The following is a 6000-nucleotide window of genomic DNA, read 5'->3' on the forward strand; positions in this document are numbered from 1 at the left end:
GTGTGTGTGTGTGTGTGTGTGTGTGTGTATTCTTGCTCTACATTTTCATGCATTAACTTGGTTCTTGTGAAAGGTACTGGTACAGCAAAGACAGCAGCTTCTCCACACTGCACTGCCAATATACCAATTCTATTCTGCAGGGACAATTTGCAGGAGTGAGAATTCCTTTAGTTTCCACACTTATCAAATCTTTGGCCTCTTTTCTGAGAATGACAACAATGGTGCCACTAACAGAGGCATTTTTGTTTTGTGGACAGTGCTTCATTGGGAACTGGATTGAGATAGTATTTTTAAGTAAGAATGTGCACTAATCTCATGATTAGCAAAACATACTGCTTATATCTGTATCAGAAGGAATTGCTTTGCCAAAATATAGTTAAGTGGTGGAGGTATACCTCAAGAATTAGTAGAAGTTAGTTTGGTTTCTCCTCAAGAGCAGGCATGAGGAAGGCAATCTTTCCCTGAGGACCTTATCTGAGTGTGCAATCAAAGTGCAAAAGGAAATTTATATGTGCTTTGTAGATTCTGAGAAGCCATTTGATAAAATCCAATACAAAAGGTTGATGATACATATTCTTGAAGAATACTGACTTTCAAGATACACAATTAATAAAAAGCCTATATTGGAGATAGAAAGCAGCAACCTGAATGAACTATGCACTATCAGAATATGGCAGCATTGAGAAAGGTGTATACCAAGGTTGCATTCTATCTCCGCAGTTATTTAACATATGTAGATGTTATAATGAGGGAAAGTTTAGAAGACAACCAACCAGGACATACAGGTCAATGACATATACATCAATAACATAAAATACATCAATGACCTAGTTTGCATTGCTTAGACTCAGAAGCTGCAAGTGGCTCTTTAATGTGTCTCCTGCAGATCTTTGCAGCACATATTAAACCACTGTGTGATTTAATTATTAATTAATCTAAGTTATTAACCAGTCAGGATGCTTTTACTATGTTATTAACCAATTATAGTTGATAAAATAATAATACTTGGTTAGTCTTTTTGCTGTGAAAATATTATATAGAGCAGATGTGGGCAATAATTTTCACAGGGGGGCCACTCTATGAATTTTGGTAAGTCATCACAGGCCGCACCTTTCTACTATATTAATGGAGAGGGTGCAGGGTCTGGGAGAGAGTTTGGGTGCAGGAGGGAGCTCCAGGCTGGTGCAGAGTGTTCGGGTGCAGGAGAGGGTGAGAAGTGTGAAAGGGAGTTTGGTGCAGGAGGGAGCTCTGGGCTGGGGCAGGGGATTAGAGTGTAGGAGGGGGTGTGAGGTGCAGGATTGGACCAGGAGGCGCTTACCACGGGTGGCTCCCGGCCGGCAGCACAGCAGGGCTCAAGCAGGCTGCCTGCCTCCCATAGCCCCATGCTGCCCCCAGAAGTGGCCGGCTGCTGCTGGCATGTCTCTGCATGCCCCTTGAGGGGGGAGAGGTACAGCGTGTCTCCATGGGCTGCCTGCGCCTGCAAGCACTACCCCGCAGCTCCCATTGGCTGGTTTCTGGCTGTGAGGACAGTGCTGGGGTGGGGGCAGCACACAGAGCCATTTCCCCCCGCAGCAGGGGTGCACACAGATGTGCCAGCAGCAACCAGCTGCTTCTGGGAGCGGCATAGGACCACGGCTGGAAGACAGCCTGCCTGAGCACCCTGCTATGCCGCGGGACTTTTAGCGGCCCAGACTCGGAGATCGCAAGGGGGCAGAGGAGGCTGGACAGAAATGTTAGTCATGGCAGGCCGGACAGAAATGTTAGACAGGCCGGATCCAGCCAGCAGGCCGTATTTTGACCACTCCTGATATAGAGAGAGTAAATGAAACAATGAATTCATACTACTGGGGTTCATTGGGTAATTTTGATTGTTAATTTGGCTCCTGAACCAATGAGATCTGAGTATAACTGGCTGAGACTAAGGAAGAACTTCAGAACATGCTTATTGCTGCAAACTATGTCAGCAAGAAATATGGAATGAGGATTGACATTAGGAAGACAAAAAATATAATGATAAATAAACAGAGACCAGAGGCGCCAACTTTCTAATTTCCCCAGGAGTGCTCAACCACCGCTCCGCCCCAGGCCCTACCCCCATGACCCCTTCCTGCCCCACCTCTTTCCACCTCCACCCCACCCCAAAGCACACCCTGCCCCTGCTCCACCTCTTCTGCTCCCTCTCCTCCCTTTCCCCTCCAGCCCACCACTGAACAGCTGATCCTTGGCAGACAGGAGGCGCGGGGGGGGGGGGAGAGGAAGCTGATCGGCGGGGCTGTCAGTGGGTGCTGAGCACCCACCTATGACAGAGACGCACAAGACAGGCAACACCTATTACTTGATGGTTGATAGGTGAAATAAGTGTAGGGAGTCTAACACCACCAAATGGAAAATGTAATGAAGAAATCAAAAGAAGGATGCAGTTTGCAAAAGTATTCAACGACTTCCAAAGACTTCTGTGTTATCAAAATAAAAACTCCATATATGCTCACTAAATTACTAAAGTGCTACCTACAGTCAATTCTCCTGTTTGGATTTGAGAGCTGGACACTTAAGAAGGACACTGAGAGAAGATTCAAAGCATTCAAGCTTTGGTGTTATAGATGAAAGTTAAAAATTATCTGGAAAAACAAAATTATGAATGAAGCAGTGATGAGAAGGATGAGTTTTAAAAAAGCTCAATTACCTAAGACCCTAGGTCAGGGGTTCTCAAACTTCATTGCACTGAGACCCCCTACTGACAACAAAGATTACTACATTATCCAGGAGGGGGGCCAAAGTCTGAGTCCTGCCACCCCAGGCAGGGTTGGGGTTGAAGGGGGGGGCAAAGTCAAAGCTCAAGGGTTTCAGCCCCAGGCGGGGGCCTGTAATCTATTCTGAGCCCCATCACTAAGAGCTGAAACTGAGTTCTAAGTCCCGCAACCCAAGGAAGTGTGGCTTTGGCCCCTGGCCCCACTAAGTCTAATGCCAGCCCTGGTGACCCCATTAAATGGGGTCACAACCCACTTTGGGGTCCAACCCACAGTTTGACAACTGCCACCCTAGGTAAAAGATCACAGAGTAACTCACTTCCAGCACTCCCATCGGAAGAGTGCAGGCAAACTAGCAAGAGAAAGAAAAGAGCCAGTTATATCTTCAGATGGACTGGTATCCTACCACTGCTACCAACTCCTTGTGTGCCCTTGGGTAAGTCACCTAACCTCTCTCCCTCATTTTCCCTATCTGTAAAAATGGAATCATACATACTCACTTCCCAGAGGTATAGGGAGGATTAGTAGATGTAAAATACTTTGAACACAAATAGTGCTACACAATTGCCAAGTATTATTATCAGTAATGTGCAGAGACTTTGGTTTATAAATCTCTTTCCTAAAGAAAGGAGCATCAATCACAGCAGTGACCTCTCTGTGCCTCTGCAAAGTGGAGATAATAGCGCTTCCCGACCTCACAAGGGTACTGAAGTAAATTCATTAACAGGGGCAGGCAGATACAACAGCGAGTGGGGTCAGGTAGCTGCTGGATAGTCGGGGACGTGCTCCTCGAGGGCCAGGAGCAGTTTACTGTACCTCCTCCCCCAGCCAAGCAACAGTTGCACGCCACTCTCGAAACAGTGCTACACGTTAAGCACCTTATCGAAGCAGCCTCAGCCTCCCTGGAGGGTGAAGCCGCTGGGATTGGGAGGGAAAAGCAGCACCCGGGTCAGTTGGGACCGTTTGAAAAGCAAGCAGTAAAAGCGGAGTCCAACAAACGAATCCCCATCCCCCCTGCAAAGCCCAGCTTGTAACGCGACCGCTCCCCCGTCACACACACCCAACGCCGCTCAGCGCGGGGGGTGTCTAACTTCTATACGCTACCCCCCATCCCCCGATTCCCCTCAGGTCTCTCCCCTCCCCCACTTTACTCCTTCCACCCCACGTCCCGGGTAGGGTCCCGGGCCGGTAGCGCACAGTCGGTTTGGTCTGGGGGGAGCACGGCTCCCAGACCCACTCACCTCCGTCCCTCAGGACTCCAGCTCCTCACCGAGTCACCAACTCGCCACCGGTCACCGGGGCGACGGGCGCTTGTCTCCACCACCCAGCACCTCGGCCACTGGCTGCAGGGAGCTGTCAGTCACTCACCCGGCAGGGGTGGCGGCGGGTTCCCGACCAGCGAGAGGAGAGACAATACAGAACCGGGAACTACAACTCCCAGCACGCACCGCGGCCAGTCCGCCACCGCCTATCGCCTAGGGCCGCTGCGCGTTGCATGCCGGAAGTTGTAGTTTCCTTCTTGTTTCAATGCCTCACAAGGGGGCGGTGGGCAGCGCACAAATCCTCAGCGTGGGGACGGGAGCGCGCCCATCCCCCACCCGCGGAGTTAGAATACGCATGCGCAGACTTTCGCGGGCCCTCCCCCGCACCGGAGGTGCGCGAGGCTGGGGCAGCCGTTGGAGCTCGAGGTTCGAGGCCGGCAGGGGGCGCTCTCAGGATAACAGAGGCTGGAAGTTCGCAAAGTCAGGCGCGTGTGAGGTAGGCAGGACGAGGTGGGCAATTTTTCACTTTAAAGCAGATTTTATTTAAACCAAATACATTTATTTTAAAAAATAAACCCTCTTTAAAATTAAATGTGAAACTGTTGCAACCTGAGTTCAGGGCTCAGCTTCCTGTGTAATCCGTGAAAAGCAAGAGCCTCTTCTACAGGCGCTGAGGGACTATTTTCTTCATTTTATTTTTTTCAACTAGCTCACTTCCATGACTAGCTCAGTGAAAGTTCAGAAACCAATTAGGAGCTGAAAAAGCAGGAAAGCTTGTTTTCCTCTTTCAATCTATGAATAAAACGTAGGTGTGAGAGGGTGAGATTTACTAGTGCTAAAGTCAGTTCAATTCACTAACAACAGATAATACTTCCACTGTTTAATACAAGGGTTCTCAAACTGGTGGTCATGACTTCTCAGGGTTGTGAGGTTATTATGTGGGGGGTTGCGAGCTGTCAGCCTCCTCCCCAAACCCTGCTTTGCCTCCAGCATTTATAATAGTGTTAAATATAAAAAAATGTGCTTTTACTTTATAAGGGTGGGGTTCCCACTCATAGGCTTGCTGTGTGAAAGGGGTCACCAGTATAAAAGTTTGAGAACCACTGGTTTAATACATGTTAGTTATAAATGCAAAACATGTTTTGATACTTTTCTTATGTATTTAGCACAATTGAATTCAGTTTTAAGTAATAAAGAAATTGTAAAATACAGTTTTTATTAATTTTAATTGAATTCCTATTTCCATCCCTATGCAACTTGACAAAAAATATATATTATATATAATTGGAGATATCCTATCTCCTAGAACTGGAAAGGACCTTGAAAGGTCATCAAGTCCAGCCCCCTGCCTTCACTAGAGCAGGACCAAGTACTGATTTTTTTTGCCCCAGCTCCCTAAGTGGCCCCCTCAAGGATTGAGCTCACAAACCCTAGGTTTAGCAGGCCAATGCTCAAACCACTGAGCTATCCCTCCCCTACAAATGAATCATCTCATAAATAAGAAATGTCATTCAGCATTTTCTAACAAAAATATAAAATTAAAAATCAGGATAAATGTATGGTAAGCTATATAATTGTTTAAATAAATATGTATAAATATAATGTATCATTCTAGTTGGTAAAAACAAGTGCCAAATTATCCCAACCAAGGAGAATTAACTCTGCTTTAGGAAAATAACAAATATATTAATGCAAAATAAGATTTCATATGGACAATGACTTGTTTATACTGCTCTATATAATATACACTGAAATGTAAGTAGCATATTTATATTCCAATTGATTTATTTTATAATTTATACAGTAAAAATGAGAAAATAAGCAATTTGTCAGTAATAGTGTACTGTGACACTTTTGTATTTTTATGTCTGATTTTGTATGCAAATAGTTTTTAAGTGAGATGAAATTTGGGGGTATCAGACTCTTGAAAGAGATACTGTAGTCTGGAAAGGTTGAGAGCCACTGGATTATATGATGCAGGTCATTGTCAT

General features: G+C 46.2%; 1 protein-coding gene across 2 annotated transcripts in view; it reads right to left on the reverse strand.

Annotated features, from left to right (window-relative positions):
- RGS12 (regulator of G protein signaling 12) overlaps positions 1–4335 on the reverse strand; it is a 161758-nt gene extending 157423 nt beyond the window's left edge. For both annotated transcript variants that reach the window (XM_045017507.1, XM_045017509.1), the window contains exon 1: positions 3989–4335. The gene's annotated coding sequence lies outside the window, so the exon portion shown is untranslated. The remainder of the gene's footprint in view (positions 1–3988) is intronic.
- Positions 4336–6000: the final 1665 nt, after the last annotated feature.

The sequence above is a fragment of the Mauremys mutica genome, chromosome 5 (assembly GCF_020497125.1).
Source record: "Mauremys mutica isolate MM-2020 ecotype Southern chromosome 5, ASM2049712v1, whole genome shotgun sequence".
NCBI classification, from domain to species: Eukaryota; Metazoa; Chordata; order Testudines; family Geoemydidae; genus Mauremys; species Mauremys mutica.